General features: G+C 41.4%; 1 non-coding gene across 1 annotated transcript; it reads right to left on the bottom strand.

Annotated features, from left to right (window-relative positions):
* Positions 1–3,556: 3,556 nt before the first annotated feature.
* Positions 3,557–3,663, bottom strand: LOC130500508 (small nucleolar RNA R71). Its single transcript, XR_008939130.1, has one exon. It is a non-coding gene; the product is annotated as a small nucleolar RNA R71 (small nucleolar RNA).
* Between the last annotated feature and the right edge of the window lie 21,248 nt (positions 3,664–24,911).

The raw sequence follows: 24,911 nt of genomic DNA, 5'->3' as shown, positions 1-24,911 counted from the left end.
CATTTCGTTTCTGTTTTTCCACCCCTGAACCGTTACGGGATGAGTTAATTCACTGCCATTAAAGATTTTCTTAACTCTTTCATACACTGCAACCACAATTACTCATTCAATTCATCTTCTCTCTCTCTCTCTTCAAAGAGGTGCATTTAGCATACATACCGTAAACATCATCCTCACAAATCCAAATAACATTAGAAATTTCTTTTTTGGTAGAACAGCGAACTTACACTACAAAAGATGAATTAGTTAAAAATACATGAGACAAAAAATGATAAATTGATATAAGTTTGGTGTTTTTGGAAAGTTTTAGTTTGGGAAAAAGATAAGAGCTTTAAGCAACTAGAGAATACCAACTGAAAAAAAAAATCAGACATAAAAACTTGCAAAAACACTCAGATATGTTATAAAAACATGGAAAAAGACTTCCAGAAAGTCTTCTAGTGCATTATTGTTAGAAGACTTCCGAGAATACTTCCTTGAAGATCTTCCAAAACTTGGTTCATATTCAAAAAAAAACTGCATATTCAGAAGCATTCAAATGGCTTTAAAATAGATAAAACTTTAAAATAAGATAAGAACTTTAAGCAACAAAAATAATTTTCAAAAGCTAAGAGTTTTAAGAAATAAAATGTTACCAAATGAAGAAAATCGGACATAAAACTTGTCAAAACGCTCAAATCTGTTATGAAAGAGTAGACATGTGAGAAGACTCCGTTAGAAGTTGGAAGTCTTATAGTGCATTAAATGTTAGAAGACTTCCGAAAAGATGATATGTCATGGATTTTACCCACTTTTACGGTTTTACCAATGATTTATATATGTTTAATTAGTATTTTATATATATTTGGAGTCTTTTTAGAGTCTTTTACAGGTCCATGTATCCATTGGACATAATTGGAGTTTTTAAATCTTTTTGGAGCTTTTATGAAAGCTCAGCTGAAAACACAAGGCAGAGTCGATTATGAAAAGAAAAACATCGATTGATGGTTCACTATCAGCGTCGATTGACAACGAGCAGTCCGCAAGTTTAATGATGATTTAAGGAAATTACAAATTATATCCAGAAGTTCAAAGAAATTGCACTATGAGTACATCGCTTGTTAGGCTATTTATTATGGTTTTTTATTATTTTATAGAGACAACTTTGTATTACGCTTGTTGAGTGAGATAGAGGCAGATTAGAAACCTTAGAGGAAAGAAAGCTTAGGATTGGAGAAAGATATCTGAACAGCACACCAGAGAAGATCTTGAACTCCCTTGCTTTCTTATTTTACTTTGTTAGCTTTGTACTCTTATTTAATTTAAAGTATTCAGACCATCATAATTTTTCTTATGAAAATGTTTGAGTAGTCTTCATGTTAGATTTAGGGTTTTTAAAAGGGTGACTTATGTTTTGCTAATATGAATTGTTGTTAGGGTATTTTAAATAGTTCTTTATCTATTCGTGCTTATTGCTAAGTCTGAGATTGATCACCTTAAACTTAGATCATATGATTGATTGGCGCAAGTGGAAGCTTAGTCTATCACCTGAAACTTAACTAGAATGATCTATAAACTAGATAAACACATAAGTTGCTCTAGTAGATTAGTGAACGCATCAAACCCATTCGCTAAAGCTTGATAGAAAAACATTGATCGATGTGCCAATAGGTATATTGATATATGGTGTTTTTCACATCATTGTATATATGTTTTCATTTGTTTCAAGTCACTAATTCTTGTCAGTCTAGTCATTTTTGACTTTTTACAGGTCTGGAGTTGGTAAAAGAGAGAAGAGAAGGTGCATGAAGAAAAGATGTCCTTTTGGAGCAATCATGCGGAGAACACTCAAGTAGAACAGTCCCGAGACTGTTCTCTCTCAAGCGGAACAAGCAGACGGAGTGATCCCGAGATTGTTCCCGACGAATATGGAAACTCCTATTTAGGAATTAAAACCATGTTGCCCTAATCTCTATTCTACTCACTGGCGCCTCCATATAAAAACGCCATCTATCATTTTATTAATTTCTTACGCTAGTTTTTATAAGAGAAGACTGTGATTTGCGATCTGCAACTTGTAAGGGACAAGAATCCATCCTCTCATAGAGAAGATCATTTGAACCCTATTGTTTACTACTCTGTTCTTATGCAATTTTATTCAGGATTTATGTCTTTGATTCTCTGCATCATGATCGAGTAGTAGCTTTGCTCGCCTAGGGTTTTTAGGGTGTTGAAACATGAGCTAAACATAGATAAGCGATTCATAATTGTTCTTCATTCATAATGTTCTTACTGCTTTCATTAAACTGATCACTTGATGTTAGATACTAAGTTCATCGCCTAGTTAACCACTTAGGAGATAACTTGACTTGTATTGAATGAGCTTAGTATCCCTAATCAGCGAAAGTAGATATTAGGGTGGTAAGTGAACTGATCGGACCTGTTCTCTAAAGCTTGCAATTGATTCTCATCCCAACGACAGTTAGGTGGTGAGATCGATCTGCAAAGTGATCACTGCCACGACAGTGGAGTGTTCCAGCTGAGTGATCCGAGTTCTAGAAAGCACTTCATCGCGCTTGAATAATTGTTTGGCTCCAATTCAACACCCAATGAAATACCCTAAGCTAACTCCTTGTTAAATTGAATCAATCTCGTGTTTTTACTTGTTAATTATTGTCTCTTTAAAACCAAAATCATATCTTCTTCTTAGCTTGATTTCGGAACTCATAGAACTAGAGTGTAGACTGGTCCTCTGGATTTGAATCTCAAATACTACAATTGCAACTGTTAACTTGGCAGTAGCAAAGATTCATTTTTAGTGTATCAAGTTTTGGTGCCGTTGCGACGGGGACCAGATTTTTTTACCACTAATTTTCGGTTTCATATCTAGTCTAAGATATCTAACTCGTGTTTATTTCTTTGTTTCAGCTGATGATCCAGGTGCATGACCAGTAGACATACTCGGAGCAACGCACAAGGACCATTGCATCAGCTTACCAACGAAGAACTAGCGAGATTGGAACGACAGAACCGTCAACAGCCGAGATCTACGAACACCAATATGGGTGATCACCAGGATGATCTCACTGCTGCGTTTGCACTCATGCAACAGCAGATGCAGCAGATGCAGCAAACGATCCAAGCGCAGCAAGCTGCTACCGAGCAAGCTGCTCTGAATGCTGCGAATCAGCAGAACCAACCTTAGGAGGTTGTTCAGATCGGCTAGAGAAACTTACTGCGTAATCTGCCTGCTACGCGATCTGCCATCAACCCTCCACCATGCACTAGGCAAGACTTTGAGATCAAGCCAGCCTTGATAAGTCTGGTGCAAAGGAAGATCTTCAATGGACTTCCTGCTGAGATACCGATGGACCACATTGAGCACTTTGAAAAGATGTGTGGTTTCACTAAAGCGAATGAAGTACCACCCGATTTCATCAAGTGTACTATGTTCCCTTTCTCGCTTGATGGGAAAGCTTCTTGCTGGCTAGATTCCCTACCTACTGGATCGCTCACCACTTGGGAACAAGTGCGATCAGCTTTCTTGAGTCACTTCTACATGAAATCAAAGACAGCAGCTCTGAGACAGAAGATTGCGACCTTCAAGCAACTAGCAGACGAACCGTTCTGTGATGCATGGGAACAATTCAATGTCTACTGCATAGAGTATCCACATCACGGTTTTGAGGAAGACTATCTGTTGGGAGTGTTCTACGATGGAGTAGGCTGGGAGTACATGAACGCTTTGAACTCAGCTAGTAATGGAGATTTCATGACCCAGTCCACTCAAGGTGCCTTCGCATTGATTGAGAACATGTCCTCAAGCTCAGCTGATAATAACCGCGAGACTGATCGCACTCAGAAGGTGAACAGCGTTGATAACATCAAGATTGATGAGCTCTCTGCCAAGGTCGATAAGCTGATTAAGAGCAATCAGAACCAGGTCTTCATCATGGAAGAATCCCCTCAGGATAAAGCAACCGCGGAAGGCACATCAGAGGTAGATCAGTCGGCTGAGGATCAGCATGAAGTGAGCTATGTGAATGGGTAAGGATGGCAGTTCAAGAACTATCACCCGAACCCCAACGTGAGGAACAACCCCCACCTGTTCAACGCCCTTAAACTAGACGGTCACCAAGAGAATGCTCAATGCAATCACGGTCAAAACAGTGGATACCAAATACCATATGGCAATCAGGGAAGAACCTTTGTTCTCAGCTCAGCTCAAAATGCCCAGTTCCACAGCCAAAAACAGCCGGTTAATCAGCAGGCTGCACAACCGGCTCAGACTGCTCTGCATGATGATATGAAGAGCCTCGCAAATATGATGAGTCAATTGCTCCAAGGTCAGCAGATCCAGGGAAAAGCACTGAACCAGGTCACCAACGACATCAACACCAGGATGAATCATATGTTCAATGACCTGAGTGCCAAGTATGACAATATCTCAAGCCATATGAGACAGATGGATATTCAGATTGCTCAGACTGCTGAGAGTGTGAAGAGACAGCAAGGAACTCTCCCTGAAAAAACATATAAGAACCCCAAGGAGTACAATGCAGTGGGTCTAAGGAGTGGAAAGCAACTGCCTGATCTGGACCCTAGGAGATTCACATCGGCTGAGAAAGGGAAGCAGAAGGAGTCGGATCAACCGCCTGAAGCTGTACCTACAGATGAGGAAGAGGCATAACAACCTACTGAGACTGTTCCGACTGATGCAGAGCGACCCGCTGGGGTTGTTCCACCGACGGCAGCACCTTCCCCTGCTCGTCAGTATGTACCAAAAGTACCATACCCTGTTCCGGCCAAGGTTACACGCAAGGATAAGGAGGAGATGAAGTGCAGGAAGATGCTGAAGACCTAACTGTCAAGCTCCCACTGATGAGTGCGATCCAGATGATACCATCCATGCGTAGCTTTGTGAAGGAACTGATCTCTGGGAAGATATCTGATGACAGCGAGTTCATGATTGTCTCTAAGGAGTGCAGTGCAGTGCTCCAGAACAAAAGGATTAAGAAACTGGGTGATCCAGGAAAATTTGTCCTCTCGGTTCAGATTGGGAGAACAGTCTTCTCATGCTCACTGGTCGATCTAGGATCAAGCATAAACCTCATGCCCTATTCTGTGGCTAAGCGCCTTGGATACACGGACTTCAAGCCTACTAGGATGTTCCTAGTGTTTGATGATCGATCTGTGAAGTCTCCAGTTGGAATCCTTGAAGATCTTCAAGTTCTGGTTGGGAACACACTGGTCCCTGCCGATTTCGTAGTTCTGGAACTCGAGGAGCAGTCAAAAGATCCTTTGATCCTGGGAAGACCATTCCTATGCACTGTTGGAGCTATCATTGATGTCCGACAAGGAAAGATTGATCTCCATCTTGGAGATATTGTGGTGAAGTTTGAGATGAATCAGATGCTCAAGAAACCGATGCTGGATGGACAAACTTTCACTGTCCAAGAAGATGGTGATCCACTAGAGCCGCATGAGGGAATGATTGAGGAGATTCTCACCGATGATCCTCTTGAACTCGCCTTAGTCAGAGCTGAAGCCGAGCAGAGCTTAGAGAGTGTTGATGCTGATGTCTATGCCAAGATCCTGGATGGTGGCAAATCTAAGTCTGGGGGAGAACAGCGAGTCCAGCAAATCAGCTGGAACAACCGCGGTTCAGAACCCGTCTGTTCCGGCAGCTCAGACCGATGACTCATGGAGCGAGCTGAAAGCTCCAAAGGTAGAGCTCAAATCCCTTCCCAAGGGACTCAAGTATGCATTTCTTGGACCTAATTCTACATACCCTGTCATTGTGAATGCTGACCTGAACAATGTCGAGACTACTCTGCTTTTGTGTGAACTGAGAAAATATCGTAAGTCATTAGGTTATTCTCTAGCTGACATACCTGGCATTTCACCTGATCTGTGCATGCATAGAATACACCTGGAAGATGAATCGATGACTTCTGTAGAACATTAGAGGAGGTTAAACCCAAATCTAAAAGATGTTGTAAAGAAAGAGATAATGAAACTTCTAGAAGCCGGTGTGATCTATGCGATCTCTGATAGTAAGTGGGTTAGTCCTGTTCATGTAGTACCTAAGAAGGGTGCGATCACTGTGTTAACCAATGAAAAGAATGAATTGATCCCTACTAGATCAGTTACTGGTCATCGCATGTGCTTTGATTTTTGTAAGCTGAATGCTGCGACTCGTAAGGATCACTTCCCACTTCCTTTTATTGATCAAATGCTTGAGAGATTGGCTAACCACCCTTACTATTGCTTTTTAGATGGTTATTCAGGTTTCTTTCAGATTCCCATCCACCTAGACGATCAGGAGAAGACGATGTTCACTTGCCCATATGGAACATATGCATACAGGAGAATGCCCTTCGGCTTGTGCAATGCTCCAGTGAACTTCCAACGCTGCATGATGTTGATTTTTACTGATATGATCGAGGACATAATGGAGGTTTTCATGAACGATTTCAGCGTCTATGGAAGCTCCTTTCATGTCTGTTTGTCAAATTTGTGCAGGGTACTGAAGCGATGCGAGGAGAAGCATCTGGTGCTGAACTGGGAGAAATGCCACTTCATGGTCAGAGATGGGATTGTTCTAGGACACAAGATATCAGAGAAAGGCATTGAGGTGGACAAGGCAAAGATCGAGGTCATAATGAGTCTGCAACCACCAACATTAGTGAAGGGAATCAGGAGTTTCTTGGGACACGCTGGTTTCTATAAGAGGTTCATCCAGGACTTCTCTAAGATCACGAGACCACTCACTCGGTTGCTCTGCAAGGAAGCTCAGTTCGCCTTTGACAGCGACTGCCTAGCCGTGTTCCACACGATCAAGGGAGCTCTAGTCAGTGCACCGGTTGTTCAACCTCCAGACTGGGATCTTCCTTTTGAGATCATGACAGATGCGAGTGATTTTGCAGTGGGAGCAGTCCTTGGACAGCGTAAAGACAAGAAGCTGCACGTGATATACTATGCGAGCAGGACCTTCGATGAAGCTCAGTGTCGATACGCAACCACAGAGAAGGAGCTCCTTGCCATCGTGTTCGCTTTTGAAAAGTTCAGATCCTATCTATTTGGATCAAAGGTGATCGTGCACACAGACCACGCGGCTCTTAAGTACTTGCTCATGAAGAAGGATGCTAAACTGCGGCTCTTAAGATGGATTCTCTTGCTCCAAGAATTTGATCTAGAGATAAGAGACAAGAAAGGAGTTGATAATGGAGTGGCAGATCATCTCTCCAGGATGAAAGTGTCAGATGAGACAGTTCTTGACGAGGAACAACCGATGGAATACGTCAATGCGATTGGTCTGTGCAACCTGGAATAGTCATTACCTGTCAGCAAAGATTGTTCCCGCGTAGACGAAGCATTCGCTGCAGTGATCCAGAAGCAGTACCCGAATCTTCCATGGTTTGCTGAGATTGCCAACTTTCTAGCAGCTGAGAAGGAACCTTTGAGGTTCACAAGGAATTAGAAGAGAAAATTTCTAAGGGAAGCGAGGCACTACTTTTGGGATGAGCCGTATCTGTATCGACAAGGCAAGGATGGGATCTTCAGGAGGTGTGTTCCAGAAGCTCATATTCCAGGGATCCTTCACCACTGTCATGGTTCCTCTTATGCTGGTCACTTTGCCACCTTCAAGATAGTTTCCAAGATCCTCCAAGACGGTTTCTGGTGGTCCACTATGTTCAGAGATGCTCACGCTTTCATATCACGATGCAATTCATGCCAAAGGATGGGGAGTATAAACAAGAGAAATGAGATGCCTCAGAACTACATCTTGGAAGTTGAAGTGTTCGACTGCTGGGGGATCAGCGGAACTACCGCTAGAGTTTTCGGCGGAACTACCGCTAGAGTTTTCTCCTGGGAAGGGCTCGAATTTTCTTGATTTTTCAACCGGCAAGTTAGTTTCTAGAATGATAAAAACAAAAAGAAAACAATATTTACACTCACTAGTGGGTTGCCTCCCACCAAGCGCTTGTTTTCTGTCACTAGCTTGACTTCAATGAGCCGATTAGGCTTGAGGGGGATCGCTTAAGGGTATCTCTACACCTTCATCAATTGTTGTGTCAGCAAGATATGGCTTGAGACGCTGACCATTGACAACAAACTCTCCACTTCATCTCTCTCGCCGCAAACCACCCCCTTTAGACAACCAAATAATAAAAAAAATAATAATAAAAAAAAATAATAAAAAATAATAAAAAAATATATAATAAAAAAAAAGGGAAGGAGAAGCGGTTTGGTTGGACTATTTAAGGCCCACTCACTCCACTCCCCACTTCATCTCTCTCGCCGCAAACCACCCCCTTTAGAACCCTAAATCGCGAACCACTCATCTCCCTATCTCTTCATCGATTTTTATTTTAACCTCTTGAGTTCTCTAGAGATTGGTTTGTTTTGCAGGAATTACCTCTCCAATCAAGGTAATCGCTCAAGAACTCTCCCCCTTTTGCGCATGCAAATCGCGAATTAGGACTGGTTTCTTGGATCCTCTTTTCTTTTTATGCTTTGCGATTTCGTCCTAGATTGTGGCTCTTGATTTTATATTTGCTGCTAGGATTGAATTGGTGATTGATTTCGAATGGGATAGGAACCGATTTGTTGATTGTGATTCATGATGCTTGCGATTTGTGTTGTCAAGATTGAGGCTTGTGTAGGTTGTCTAGAAATCGATGGACTTGTTTAAAATTGAAAGATTGGTTTGTTCCATCATCTCTAGAACAACCGATGAACTGTACTGATTTGGATATTGCTTTTGTTTTGCGGATGCCTCCACGCACGAGACACCCAAAGGCGGTCAAGAGCACACCGTCTCCAACCGTGAGAGCTCCGCCTGGTTACCCATGGCCAAACAAGAATGAGGGTGAGCCGATCAACCTCAATGACCCAATGCTCCTTGACTACAATGTTGAGGGATGAGACAAGGAATCAGCGGCGAGATACAACCGGCTCCTTCTAGCAGAGATCTTGCCCACACGGTTCGCGTACCAGGAGACCCTAGCCGATCTAGGCCTTGACACTGAAGTGTTTGACACGCTGCAGGCTATGGGACTTGCGCCTCTCTGTTTCCAAGCCCAGGTTCTCTACCCGGATTTGGTCAGGCAAGTGCTCGCGACATGCCAGATCACTTACCAGAACCCCAATGCGTCTACATACGAGAACTGCTCCTTCTCCTTCATGGCTGACGGCAAGTTCTGCTCCATCTCTCTCAACGATCTGAACGAGCTACTCGAGATTGCAGACACACCTAAGGGGGTTTCAGTGGAGAAAAAGTTCAAGCCGGCAGACACCTTTTGGGATCTCATTGCAGCCAGCAAGTTCATCTCTCGCAAGGCATACCAGTCGCAGATCCGGAACCCCACTATCCGGATCATCGCTAAGATCGTGTCAAACATCCTGTTCGCGAAGGAGTACACCTCCAAGATCACGAATGGAGAGCTCCAGGTTCTCTACACAGGGCTTGAGGACGAGATGCGCAGAGAGAACATAGTATCGATCCAGGAAGTCAAGACCAACCCAGGGTTCCATCTCATCTCCATGTTCGCAGAGCGCAGAGACACCCTGATTCGTACCGATGACAAGAAGGATCGTTGCGGCAGTCTGCTCACTCCCTTATTCCAGCGCTTCAACATCAACCTCAGCTCCTACACGGTTGTCTCTGAGATGGAGTATATTGATTCTCCTTACCTGATCGCAAGCCACATCTTGCGCGACGAGAACACCTACAAGTTCCAAGACAAAGAAGGGAACCCTCTGTACTGCAAGCTCCCTATGCATGGGTTCACAAACTTCTTATGTCTAGAGAACATTTTGTTCTTCCTCGATGCAGAGAACCTCTGCGATGATCCACGTGCGCCAGTTCCGAATGATGATGATGATATGGATGATGTGGAGCATGTGACTCCACCGGCTGATGGTGAGTACGACCTGGAGGACTTCACCGATGTGACTGATGATCACGCCTACAGACGCTGTATGGTTGATTCCAGAAGAAGAACAACAGCCTCATAAAGAGGATACTCAGGGCGATCACAGGCGGCTGCATTGGAGGCCAAGAGGAGCGCACACCGCAGAGCACGAGGCGCCCATGCAAGGAACAAGCCGAAACATCCACTGGAGGATAGAGACTTCCGAGGAACAGGAGGACGCTGGTCACTCCGGTAGCGGCGATTCAGCCTGAGTCCGAAAGGACTATTTCTATCCCTTTGTCTTATCCATCTGAACTATTTATTTTTCATGTTATTTGCTTCTGTTTGTTGTGTTTCAGCTTCCTCTGATTTATTTTCACAACCAGGGATGGTGTGTACTAAGTCTGGGGGAGAGATTGTACTATATTTGCTTGTGTGCTTTTTGAGTCAGTCCTTGTGTCATTTTATGTTTTTATCGAGTCAGTTTTTAGGATCGAGTCAGTCAAAACTATTGTGGGAATCATGACCTTATTTTGTGATGCTCTTTTAACCACCTCGTGCTTTAACCTTCTTATTCAGTGACCTTAGCAGTGATGAAAGACCCACACATAGACTTGGAACACCCTGACTTATCTCATTTGACACTCCAGAAGTTCTATACCGATCATGTTACACTAGGCAGACTTAACTCCACTTTATCTGAACCTAATCTGGACTTTAATTCTTCTTGTCATGGGCACTAGATCAGGGTAGAATGAGAACTACACTCAAGACTTCTTATCCGATTTTATCCCTCTTGTTGTTCCTGAGTGGCTAGCTCATCTTTAGCTAGTTTCCACCTTGAACCCTTGTCATGTCCCTAGTTCTATCTAAGGCCATCAGTACGGGTCATGGTACGGGGAGATGAACTGGCCAGGTCATATAATCTAAAGGCAAGCGTATCATGGTCCAAACAGAAGGTTAAGTGCATCAGGTTGCTGAGACTTGACCAGAATAAGAAAGAAAGAAAGAAAGAAAAGAGAGCTGGATGAGTGGTCCGGAAGCTGGACAAGGTACGGAGGCAGCTCAATCAGCTAGGTGGAGCTGGTAGGGAGCTCACACAGTCTGGGGCAGCTCACTGGAGCTGGAGGAGTAGCTCACTCAGTTCAGGCAGCTAGTACTCAGCTCAACTCAGCTGGACAGAGTGATGGAGTCTTGGCCGGTCATTGCGGACCATGAGTGATGGCCATGGACCGGATGGTGGTCATGGGTGTCCGATGGGTCTAGGATGCTTTGGCAAGTAAGCTAAGCATGTGGGCAAGCTATTGGGCCTGATATCAATCAGCCCAAACGCAGAGAAGAGCAGTTTAGGAGCGGATGGACGGTTTGGCCGAAAGGGTGTAACCGTTGGCCAATCGGCCAATCATTGCGTCCGGGCAGTTGCCAAGTCTCTCTCCTATAAATATAGGCCTCCTCTGTCGACAGAAATCATCAGAAACATAAGGGAGAAATTCTGCCCAATTCTATACAGAATCAAAGAGAGAAAAGAGAAGTGTGGCCGCAAGGCAGTCCGTGTGAAGGCAAGGTGATTCCGGTGGGTTCTAAGCCGTGGGCAAAGGAGACTTGATCGGAAATGGATACTAGAAGAAAGGAGAAGGCTGCAGAGAAGAGTGTGGGGGCTTCCGAACACACACCTAAGGTACATGATGCAAACCAAGTGCAAACCGCCTAAGGCCATTCATCCGGATGGTCAGGCCGTTTGATCCATGTGTGGATGGTTGCATCTATTACTCTTTTCCTGTCAATATATACCTTCTCTATCATATTCTGAAGTAATCTATGGGTTTAAACTCATGGACACGCCACCAAGGCTTGGTTAGATCAGAGTAATCTCTCCATGGCCTTGGTTGGGCATGTAAGGTCCGATCTCATAGTTCCTAAGGGAGTTATTGGGATTTGGCGATTGATATCTCTTAGTGGGGATTTATAATGAATTATCAAAGTGATAGAATGGATTTATAACATTGATTTCGAGATGGTCCCATGATGCCGGTTTGGATGTTCATGGCCAAGATCAATATGATTGAGGCCGGTTCTGGGAATTCCAATTGAACCATTCTCTTAATCATGATTTATCATGATTTATCATGAATTTTAATTAGTTTTTGGACAAGTATCAGAAAGGGTCACTTTTGGCCAGAATAGGCTAAGTGTCCAAACCATGCTTAGGTTGTTGTTGCTAGGATATCTGATCATGATTCTTATGCATATGAGTTGTGGGTTTTGATTTCAGGTCCTGACAGGGATCGTGGTAAGGCTAAGGAGCCATGAAGACCTTGGCCGTGTGGGATGTGTGATGTAGTGACTTGTTGTTTACATTGGATTTAAGATAGCATATTGTGCAACTGATTGATTGAATACTTTGTATGGATCACATTTGACATATATATATATGATGTTTGCCTTAAGCTTCCGCATTGTTTTTATTATTGCATGAACCTCAAATGATTGAAAAATGACTAAGTAAAGATTGGACCTTAACCGACTGAATTGCACTTAGAGAATTAGGTAAGGCCGCGGACTGGTTGGATCAAGGGATCCACGTTTGGGTCTTATAAGTTGGTATCAGAGCATGCTTGATTCTAGGCTGTTGGGTTAGGGCAGGTCATCACACATCCGGCTGGGTCTCATGGCAGGTTTTGGTATTGGTTAACATTAAATTGCTTGAGGTTTGCAAATAAAAATGTTAATCTAACCTTTGCCTTGTGTTTGTCTTTGATGTCCTAAGGGAACAAGGAAGAAGTCTCGGAAGACTAAGGATGGGACAAGGGCGTCCGGAGCAGGAGATGCCTCAGTACTCAATCCGCAAGTGATGTTGTCAGTTCCACCTACTGGACATACCAGTGAGGCCATCCTGACTGAAACCCAAGTCAATCAGACCGAGGTTCAGCTGGATGGAGAGAACAGGCAGCTGGACGAGACTGGACAGCAGCTGAATGCAGCTGGAAGCCAGCTAGGAGCAGCTTGTGGGCAGCAAGGGAATGATCAGGAAGGTGAAGCTGAGTCCTCAGAGACTGGTAACCGAGCTGATCCAAACATCCAAAGTGATGGGAGGATTGGTCCGGATGAACCAATGGCTGAACCAACCATGAAGCAAATACTTGATGCAATCAAGTTGATGGGAAGTCAGATGCTGGCAATGACCCAAGTGTTCACACCAGTTGTGAACTCATCAGTGGGTCAGACTACTCAAGCTCATGTGATAGCTCTTGGAGCTGGTGGAGCTTGTGGTTATGTTGCACCTATAGCTGAGGTGATTGAGCTGGATCCACCAGCTGGGACAACTAAGAAGGTTGATTACCTGAAGGTGCTTGAGCACATCTCTCGTTTGGGAACCAAACACTTTGCTGGAAGTGCTGATCCCATGGAGGCAGATGAGTGGAGGGACCGGCTGATCAGGAACTTCAAGTCTACAAGGTGCCCTGAGGAGTACCAGAGAGACATAGCAGTGCACTTCCTGGAGGGAGATGCACACAACTGGTGGCTGTCCCTAGACAAGCGCACCAATGGTTCCATTGTGAGGTTCTCTGACTTTGAAGTTGAGTTCAACCACAAGTACTTTCCGGCTGAAGCATGGGACCGTTTGGAGGCCAAGTTCCTGGACTTGGTTCGAGGCAAGCGGTCAGTAAGGGAGTATGAGGAAGAGTTCAACCGGCTCAGGAGGTATGTGGATAAGGAACTTGAGGATGAGAAGGTTCAGGTCCGCAGGTTCATAAGAGGCCTAAGGGCTGAACTTAAGACTTATTGCTCAGTCCGTACCTTCAACACAGTCTCTGAGCTGGTGGAAAGGATGGCAATGCTGGAGACCAATCTGACTGAAGAAAATAAGCAAAGGCTTAAGAGTGTGGTGGTGTCTTCTGGTCAGAGTGGCGACAAGAAGAGAAAGAGGGATGCGGCCGAAGGGGGTAAAACCTCAAGTGGTAGGCCTGAGTGTCCCAAGTGTGGCAAACATCATGGAGGAGAGTGCTGGAAGGCAATGGGAGCTTGTACCCGTTGTGGCAAGATGGATCACTCAGCTCGAGATTGCCCTGGTCCGGACAGGAACCGTGGACAAGGCTCGACCAGTGAGGCCAGGACTTGTCATCAGTGTGGCAAGAGGGGGCATTTCCGTGTGGACTGTCCTCAATTGCAAACTGGACAAGGCAAGGGTCGTGTTGAGAACAACCGACCAAACCACAAGCAAGGCCAAACTTCAGCACCTCGAGTCTATGAGCTTTCAAGGGATGTGGATGAGTCTGGACCCTTCAAGGCGATCACTGGTAAAACTCTAAACCTATTCTTTTAAATTTTTTAAATTTATTAGAATGGCATGGTAAGGAATCTAGGATGGACTAGATTCTTAGATGAGGTCTTATGTAGGGACCTTGTGTATTGGTGGTGTGGAAACACATGTATTATTTGATACTGGAGCTACACATAGTTTTGTGAGTCCAGATATGATTGGTAAGGGCATGTTCCAAATGGGAACCAGGAATGATCTTGGCTTGGTGAGTGCAGCCGATGGGCAAGTTATGCATTCACTAGGTCTGGTTAAAGACATTCCAGTAATGATCCGGGATAAGGCAATGCCTGTGGATCTGATTGTGGTCCGCCTTAAGAATCACGAGGTGATCCTAGGTATGGACTGGCTTGGCAAGAATCGGGCCACCTTAGACTGTCATCGAGGAAGGGTGCAGTTTGAGAGTGGGTGTGGACCTCCGATCAAGTACCAAGGTATTAATCCGGCCTCTGGATGCTTAGTGTTATCAGCAGTCCGAGCGGCAAGGATGCTGGAGCAAGGTTGTGAGGCTTATATAGCCACAATCACCACTAAGGAGGTCGTAGGGGATGGTGGCCCGGACGGGATACCGCTGGTCAGTGAGTTTGATGATGTGTTTAGGTCACTACAGGGCATTCCCCCTGATAGGTCAGACCCATTCATAATAGAACTGGAACCAGGGACGGCCCCAATGTCAAAGAGCCCATACCGCATGGCTCCGACCGAGATGGCTGAGCTAAAGAAACAACTTGAAGAGTTGTTGGAAAAAGGGTTCATACGCCCAAGTGTATCTCCATGGGGCGCACCAGTCCTCTTTGTTAAAAAGAAGGATGGTAGCTTCAGGTTATGCATAGACTATAGAGGACTGAACAGGGTTACTATAAAGAACAAGTACCCTTTGCCCAGGATTGATGAGTTGCTAGATCAACTGAAAGGAGCCAAGTGGTTCTCAAAGATTGATTTGGCATCAGGTTATCATCAAATCCCCATTGCATCAGAAGATGTAAAGAAGACAGCTTTCCGGACTAGGTATGGTCACTATGAGTTTGTGGTCATGCCATTCGGATTGACCAATGCACCAGCAACCTTTATGAAGATGATGAATAGAATTTTTCGAGATTTCTTAGATGAATTTGTAATCATCTTCATTGATGACATACTAGTATACTCTAAGACTCGGGAGGACCATGAAAAGCATCTCAGATTGGTGTTGGAAAGACTGAGAGAGCAGCAATTGTTTGCCAAGCTAAGCAAGTGTAGCTTTTGGCAGAAGAGCATTGGCTTCTTAGGACATGTAGTGTCTGAGGAAGGAGTGTCAGTTGATCCAGAGAAGATCAAATGCATACAAGAGTGGCCAAGACCAAAGAATGCAACTGAAGTGAGAAGTTTCTTGGGTTTGGCCGGCTACTACAGAAAGTATGTCAAAGGGTTTGCTAGTGTGGCACAACCTATTACACAACTTACTGGAAAAGATGTCAAGTTCATTGGGTCTGAAGCTTGTGAAAAGTGCTTTGTGGCCTTGAAGAACATGTTGACCAGTGCACCAGTCTTGGTGTTACCTGAGGCATACCAACCATATGTGGTGTACACGGATGCATACATTACTGGATTAGGCTGTGTGCTCACACAGAATGGGAAGGTCATAGCATATGCCTAAAGGCAACTCAGGAAGCATGAAGGCAACTATCCAACCCACGACCTGGAGATGGCCGCAGTTGTCTTTGCCTTGAAGATATGGAGATCATACTTGTATGGTGCCAAAGTTCAAATTCTCACTGACCTCAAGAGCCTAAAGTACATATTCACTCAACCTGAGTTGAATTTGAGACAAAGGCGGTGGATGGATTTTTTGGCCGACTATGATTTGGACATTGCCTATCACCCAGGCAAGGTCAATCCAGTGGCTGATGCTTTGAGCAGGCGTAGGGCTGAGGTATCAGCTGAGAAGGAAGCAGAGATTTTGGAAGGGATGGTCCGGTCACTAAATCTGAACACTTTGGCTAGTGAGGATGAGCCTTTGAGTTTGGAGGCTATGAACTAGGCTGATCTGCTTACCAGAATCCAGCAAGCACAAGGCTTAGATGGGAATTTGCAAAAGGTTGCAAAGAATGACAAGACTGAGTATCAGGTCACAAGTAATGGTACCATTTTGGTACATGGGCGGGTCAGTGTTCCTGGTGACCAGAGACTAAAGGAAGAGATTATGAGTCAAGCTCATAAGTCCAAGTTCTCAGTGCACCCGGGACTAAACAAGATGTACAAAGACATCAAAAGGTACTACCATTGGATCAGAATGAAAGCTGACATTTCTGAGTGGGTGGCCAAGTGCCCTACTTGTCCATTGGTCAAAGTTGAACATCAGGTTCCAAGTGGTTTACTACAAAACCTTCCCATTCCAGAATGGAAGTGGGATCACATCACAATGGACTTTGTGACTGGTTTTCCCACAACCAGAAACAAAAAGGATGCAGTTTGGGTGATTGTAGATCGCCTGACCAAATCTGCACACTTCTTACCAATCAAGAAGGGTGATGGAGTGGATGAGATTGTAAAGATCTACATAGATCAAATTGTAAGGCTGCATGGAGTGCCGGCCAGTATAGTCTCAGATAGAGACCCTAGGTTCACTTTTTACTTCTGGAGAGCTTTTCAAAAGGCTCTAGGAACAAGAGTGAACATGAGTACATCCTATCATCCTCAAACGGATGGTCAGTCAGAAAGAACCATCCAGACTTTAGAAGACATGCTAAGAGCATGTGTTCTGGACTGGGGTGACTCATGGGAGAAGCACTTACCACTGGTGGAGTTTACATACAACAACAGCTTTCACACCAGCATAGGTATGTCTCCTTATGAAGCATTGTATGGGCGGCCTTGCAGGACACCTTTATGCTGGACCCAAGTGGAGGAGCGCAACATAATAGGTCCTGAGATTGTGGAAGAAACCACAGAGAAGATCAAAATGGTCAAGGAGAAGATGAAAGAAGCCCAAGACCGCCATAAGAGCTATGCTGAAAAGAGAAGGAAACATCTTGAGTTTGAGGTTGGTGTCTAATCTACCTCAAGATGATTACCTTCAAGGGCAGGGCCAGAGTTTCTGGAAGAAGGAAACTGGACCCAAGGTTCTTAGGTCCATTCAGGATACTTGAAAGGGTTGGGGCAGTGGCTTACAAATTGGATTTGCCATCTGAAATGGATGCTTACCATAATGTATTCCATGTGTCTCAACTAAAGAAGTGTCTAACGGATCAAGACATTGTGTTGCCTGAAATTCCAAAAGATCTTGGTAAGAACCTCACCTTAGAGACAAGGCCGGTTCGGATCATTGATCGGATGGAAAATGCAATGAGAAAGAAGACAGTTCTTATGCTAAAGATAGTATGGGAATTCAATGGCAAAGACATTATCACTTGGGAAACAGAGGCAAGGATGAAAGCTGAGTATCCTGAGTGGTATAGTCAGTATGTGGTTGGAGAATCATCAATTATGAACTCGGGGACGAGTTCCTTCCAAGTGGGGGAGACTTGTCATGTCCCTAGTTCTATCTAAGGCCATCAGTACGGGCCATGGTACGGGGAGATGAACTGGCCAGGTCATATGATCTAAAGGCAAGCGTATCATGGTCCAAACAGAAGGTTAAGTGCATCAGGTTGCTGAGACTTGACCAGAATAAGAAAGAAAGAAGGAAAAGAGAGCTGGATGAGTGGTCCGGAAGCTAGACAAGGTCCGGAGGCAGTTCAATCAGCTAGGTGGAGCTGGTAGGGAGCTCACACAGTCTGGGGAAGCTCACTGGAGCTGGAGGAGTAGCTCACTCAGCTCAGGCAGCTAGTACTCAGCTCAACTCAGCTGGACAGAGTGATGGAGTCTTGGCCGGTCATTGCAGACCATGAGTGATGGTCATGGACCGGATGGTGGTCATGGGTGTCTGATGGGTCTAGGATGCTTTGGCAAGTAAGCTAAGCATGTGGGCAAGCTATTGGGCCTGAGATCGATCAGCCCAAACGCAGAGAAGAGCAGTTTAGGAGCGGTTGGACGGTTTGGCCGAAAGGGTGTAACCGTTGACCAATCGGCCAATCATTGCGTCCGGGCAGTTGCCAAGTCTCTCTCCTATAAATATAGGCCTCCTCTATCGACAGAAATCATCAGAAACATAAGGGGGAAACTCTGCCCAATTCTTTACATAATCAAAGAGAGAAAAGAGAAGTGTGGCCGCAAGGCAGTCCGTGTGAAGGCAAGGTGATTCCGGTGGGTTCTAAGCCGTGGGCAAAGGAGACTTGATCGGAAATGGATACTAGAGGAAAGGATAAGGCTGCAGAGAAGAGTGTGGGGGCTTCCGAACACACACCTTAGGTACCTGATGCAAACCAAGTGCAAACCGCCTAAGGCCATTCATCCGGATGGTCAGGCCGTTTGATCCATGTGTGGATGGTTGCATCTATTACTCTTTTCCTGTCAATATATACCTTCTCTATCATATTCTGAAGTAATCTATGGGTTTAAACTCATGGACACGCCACCAAGGCTTGGTTAGATCAGAGTAATCTCTCCATGGCCTTGGTTGGGCATGTAAGGTCCGATCTCATAGTTCCTAAGGGATTTATTGGGATTTGGCGATTGATATCTCTTAGTGGGGATTTTTAATGAATTATCAAAGTGATATAATGGATTTATAACATTGATTTCGAGATGGTCCCATGAGGCCGGTTTGGCTGTTCATGGCCAAGATCAATATGATTGAGGCCGGTTCTGGGAATTCCAATTGGACCATTCTCTTAATCATGATTTATCTTGATTTATCATGAATTTTAATTAGTTTTTGGACAAGTATCAGAAAGGGTCACTTTTGGCCAGAATAGGCTAAGTGTCCAACCATGCTTAGGTTGTTGTTGCTAGGATATCTGATCATGATTCTTATGCATATGTGTTGTGGGTTTTGATTTCAGGTCCTGACAGGGATCGTGGTAAGGCTAAGGAGCCATGAAGACCTTGGCCGTGTGGGATGTGTGATGTAGTGACTTGTTGTTTACATTGGATTTAAGATAGCATATTGTGCAACTGATTGATTGAATACTTTGTATGGATCACATTTGACATATATATATAATATGATGTTTGCCTTAAGCTTCCGCATTGTTTTTATTATTGCATGAACCTCAAATGATTGAAAAATGACTAAGTAAAGATTGGACCTTAACCGGCTGAATTGCACTTAGAGAATTAGGTAAGGCCGCGGACTGGTTGGATCAAGGGATCCAGGTTTGGGTCTTACAACCCTGGCCTTTTGTTCCACCCTCATGCATTTGCTTTTCTAGTACTTTATGTGCAGATATGTGCAAAAAGGTCGGAGAGGAAAGGATCGACGCAGTTCTTACTCATCAATGCTCACACAGTGGAAGAAGGCGGAACAATCAGTGCAGACAAGAGAACAACCAGAGTGCCTGTTCCGATACCAGAGAGAACAACGAAAGAAGTAAGTGGCTAGAACGAACTAGGATGAATCACCAGTGGCATCATGTACATCACTTGTTACCTCCTTCCTCGTCACCCCAGCATCTTGTATTTCGATATAAAAAAAAAAGTTTTTGTTTTTGCTTTTGTTTACTGGTGACGAGAAGGGGAAGAATTCATGATGCATGCCACTGGGGAAGTTGAGAAAGTGATGGTGTGGTTTCATTGAAATGTTCTGAAGGGGAAGTTGAATCGCGCAGAGCAGTCCTATGATCAATCTATCGGAGAGCAGTCCGATTAGCAGAGATGAGTAAGGACTGTGGACCTCAATGGAGCCGTCCTCTCATGACCATTTTGTGTGATATCCTGCATCCGCTCTTGGTAAACCCTAAACACTCTTGAACTCCACCATAAACGTTAGCATGTTCTATACCTAGCCCGTTCTCTCTGAGTAGAGCATGTGACAAGAAGCTCTCGCTGATCTTAATTGAGCATAAGGAGTTTTGTCTCGAAAGTGTTGCCTTTTCAGGTTGAGATGTAGAGAAAGGAGCCAATCTTTGAACAGCGATCAGGGGGTTCTCAGTAAGTGTGTGCGGTCCTAATCTACAGCTTGTATGGTTCAGAGATTTGTGGTAAGAGTATGGTTGCTGAGAATAAGCGAGTTCCCACGCTTTCAAACCTTTCTCCCTGTTCTTGGTACTTGTCTTGTTCGAGGACAAACAAGGATCTAAGTCTGGGGGAATTGATATATGGTGTTTTTCACATCATTGTATATATGTTTTCATTTTTTTCAAGTCACTAATTCGTGTCAGTCTAGTCCTTTTTGACCTTTTACAGGTCTGGAGTTGGTAGAAGAGAGAAGAGAAGGTACATGAAGAAAAGATGTCATTTTGGAGCAATCCTACGGAGAACACTCAAGTAGAACAGTCCTGAGACTGTTCTCTCTCAAGCGGAACAAGCAGACGGAGTGATCCCGAGATTGTTCCCGACGAATATGGAAACTCCTATTTAGGGAATTAAAGCCTTGTTGCCCTAATCTCTATTCTACTCACTGGCGCCTCCATATAAAAACGCCATCTATCATTTTATTAATTTCTTACGCTAGTTTTTACAAGAGAACACTGTGATTTGCGATCTGCAACTTGTAAGGGACAAGAATCCATCCTCTCATAGAGAAGATCATCTGAACCCTATTGTTTACTACTCTGTTCTTATGCAATTTTATTCAGGATTTATGTCTTTGATTCTCTGCATCATGATCGAGTAGTAGCCTTGCTCGCCTAGGGTTTTTAGGGTGTTGAGACATGAGCTAAACATAGATAAGCGATTCATAATTGTTCTTCATTCATACTGTTCTTACTGCTTTCATTAAACTGATCACTTGATGTTAGATCCTAAGTTCATCGCCTAGTTAACCACTTAGGAGATAACTTGACTTGTATTGAATGAGCTTAGTATCCCTAATCAGCGAAAGTAGATATTAGGGTGGTAAGTGAACTGATCGGACATGCTCTCTAAAGCTTGCAATCGATTCTCATCCCAACGACAGTTAGGTGATGAGATCGATCTGCAAAGCGATCACTACCACGACAGTGGAGTGTTCCAGCTGAGTGATCCGAGTTCTAGAAAGCACTTCATCGCGCTTGAATAATTGTTTGGCTCCAATTCAACACCCAATGAAATACCCTAGGCTAGCTCCTTGTTAAATTGAATCAATCTCGTGTTTTTACTTGTTAACTATTGTCTCTTTAAAACCAAAATCATATCTTCTTCTTAGCTTGATTTCGGAACTCATAGAACTAGAGTGTAGACTGTCCTCTGGATTTGAATCTCAAATACTACAATTGCAATTGTTAACTTGGCAGTAGCAATTGCAACTGTTAACTTGGTAATAGCAAGGATTCATTTTTAGTGTATCATATATGATCGACTTTTTGAAAGATTTATCGATCGATATTCATTTACGAACATCGATCGACACTTTCTTAAGATTAACAAAAGGAAGTTGAAATCTTAGATCAAGACATTAGATCATCTAAAAAATAGAAGTTGATAGATTATAACCTAAGTTTGAGTTCGAGAGCAATAAACATTTATAAATTTCTAATAACTAAATAAGATAGCATACACGTCATACCTAAGAATATACATGAATCTAGTTGTTTTCCTAATACACTTAAAACCTAAATTCAACCATCCGAACAAATACCTTGTTCACCTTGTTGTTTACTGTTTAAAACCTATTAATCTAGTTTTAATTCGAAAACTACAGATCTATTGCGTATCCCTAGAGTCTCTGTGGATTCGATCCCTAAGTACTACAATTGAACCTCTTATTTGAAAGAGTAATTCACTCATTAGGCTAATTTGAGTGATATCAGAAGACTTCCCAGGAAGTCTTCCAAATCTGTCTCAGATCTGGAAAACTTGCATATCCAAAAGAATTCAAATGGCTTCAAACATTTAAAAGCTTCAAAATAATGTAAGAACTTAAAACAACAAAAATATTTTTCAAAAGGTAAGAAATTTAAGTAGCAAGAGGTTACCAAATGAAAAAAAAAAGATTTAAAGATCTATTGAAGGGAGTGGAAGATGAGAACCATGTAATGAAAAACCTGTAAAACAAAATAAAGCAATGAGATTGACAGGAGATAAAAATGAGAAAATTATTTAAAGTTTGGTGTTTTTAAGTTCTAACGTATTAAAGAAAGATTATAGAGTTATAGAAATAGAAACATTACATTTTTATTTCAGTCATTTGAGAGGAATAGAGAAAATGTGTATTTTTATTTATATAAGGAGACAAAAGTTCTAATATAGTGAAATATTTTTTGTTCAGAAGACTTTCATTCGGACTTCCGCGAAAATCTTCTAGTGCATTATTTGTTAGACGACTTAAGTTACATAAACCTATGTTACATGGGAACGGAAGCGGATACGCGGAAGTGGATACACGGAAGCAAAGCGGAATCGTGTGAAAGCGTAGAAGCGAGATTTTTTAAAAAAGTAGAAAGCGGAAACGTGTCTGAAGCGTATATTTATATATGTATATATATACATATCAAAATATAAAGATTACAAATGTGACTAAAAATTATATGATTCAAATTAAAATTAAAAAATTTGTTCACTTATAATAATTTTAAATGATTTCATATTAAAACCGTGAAACTATACATAAACTAAGTTTATAAGATATTATTACACTAATTATTTTTAATAGTTCGTAAATAATTAACATAATATATTTGAATATTGACGATATATCTCTAATAAGCCCTCAATTCATAAAGACAATATATAGTATTAGTTTTAATGCTTGTGTATATATATTCTCTATTTCACTGTTATATAAAAACAATGTTTCTTATATTTTTATTTATTTATGATATTGTATTTTTACAAAACGGGAGTGTGATTCCAAAATGGAATCGTAAGCTTCCAACGTGTTTTTAAACAGGCATTTTTGGAAAAGAATTGGAAGCGAGATTCCGAGAGCTTCCACAAGATTCTCATTCCGATTTTGGTTCCAAAGCGGGAAGCGGACGCCCGACAAAGCTTCCATGCAACCTAGACATAAATCCTAAACTCAAAATGACTAACTAAGTAGAAACAAACACTTCATAAACTTAAAAAACGTGTTTAATATACATAAAACTAAATACCTATAAGTCAAAACTAAAATTTTCTTAAAAAATAATTAAACTTCCAAATATAAACCTAAGAATACATACAATACTACAATATATGTTACTAAATCTTTAACCAAAGAATACAGCTTCGATTGGTACAACTGATAAAGAAGCAGTAGCAGTATGATGTAGAAGCATTATGCTCTCATTAAAAAAAATTAATAAAGTGATTGGTAGAGCAGTCGCAGTATACATTTTTAAAATTATCATAAAAGTTAGTAAATGATATATTTATTTTAAAATAATATATATTAATAATATATATTTTTATTAAAACTAATGAATCTTATCTAATTATATTAGTTAAATTTTAAAATGTGAAATATTATCATTTAAAATAAATAAACGTAAATTTATCTTAAAATATATAATTTATTTTTCAAATAAAAGTAATTTTGATATTACTAACAAAATAAATTAAATATATTATTTTTGATATTAATAAATAAAATAAATTAATTTTAAAATATCATTATTTATTTTTTGTAGAGCAGTAAATGATTCATAAATAATATATCTTAAAATTAATGTATGACATATAATTTATTTATTTCTAAATAATATATATGTTTATTTTATAATATATAATATATAAATATATATTATGTTTTTATTAAAATAATAATGATATGTGTAATTATATAAATTATATTATTTAAATGTGAAATATTGTTCTTTTAAAAATATCAATCGCAACTTTTATTTTTAAAATATAATTTATTTTTATTATGAAAAATAATTTTTATATTATTAAATAAAATTAAATGAATTATATATAATTATTTTTAAAGTTTATTTTTTCTGATTGCAAATGATGTACCTAAAGTTCCAGATGTGTTCATTGAGTAAAAAGCATTTGAAGAGCATTAACATCTTTTAAATGCTTTTATAAATGTTTTTGTGATAAATGTTGATTGAATATGCATAACACTTATGCTAATACTCTACTAATCAAGTCCTACTATGAGAGACTACATTCACGCATCTATGTTGAAAACAATTCAATTTTAGTAGATCTTAATTTATATTATTTATAAATGTTTATAATTACATTATTTCAATTTTTCTCCAATAAGATTTTTTTTAATAAAATTTATATATTATTTTTAAGATCTACTACATGGGAAGACTTACACAATCTCACAATACTTATAAAACCTCATAAGACTATTCGGGGTTATATTCGTAAAAAAAAATTTGTTTTTTTGGTTACTTTTGCATCTTGGTTCAAGCTTGAATACTCTTTTGGGGGTTAAAATCAAGTTTTGAGTTATATTTGGCAAATTTCCATTGATATAAGATAATAATATTTTATTATTTAAAATTATTTAATTTTATAAATTCTTGTTAATAATTTAATAAAGTTAGTAAGTAAAATATTGTAAAAATTATATACGATATAATATATATATAATTCTTTAAATATATGTGTATATATGCATATAACGGATCGATTGGACCCGACATCTATTCCTAAAAATATTAGTATTTTTTATTTGATCCTTCTTTTTACGGATATTAGATATTAGTTTTTTTTGCTTTGTAGAATTACGTATATCTAGATTTTTTTATTAG

Source organism: Raphanus sativus, chromosome 9 (genome assembly GCF_000801105.2).
Source record: "Raphanus sativus cultivar WK10039 chromosome 9, ASM80110v3, whole genome shotgun sequence".
Taxonomy (NCBI): Eukaryota; Viridiplantae; Streptophyta; class Magnoliopsida; order Brassicales; family Brassicaceae; genus Raphanus; species Raphanus sativus.
This window is presented reverse-complemented; position numbering and strand designations above follow the sequence as displayed.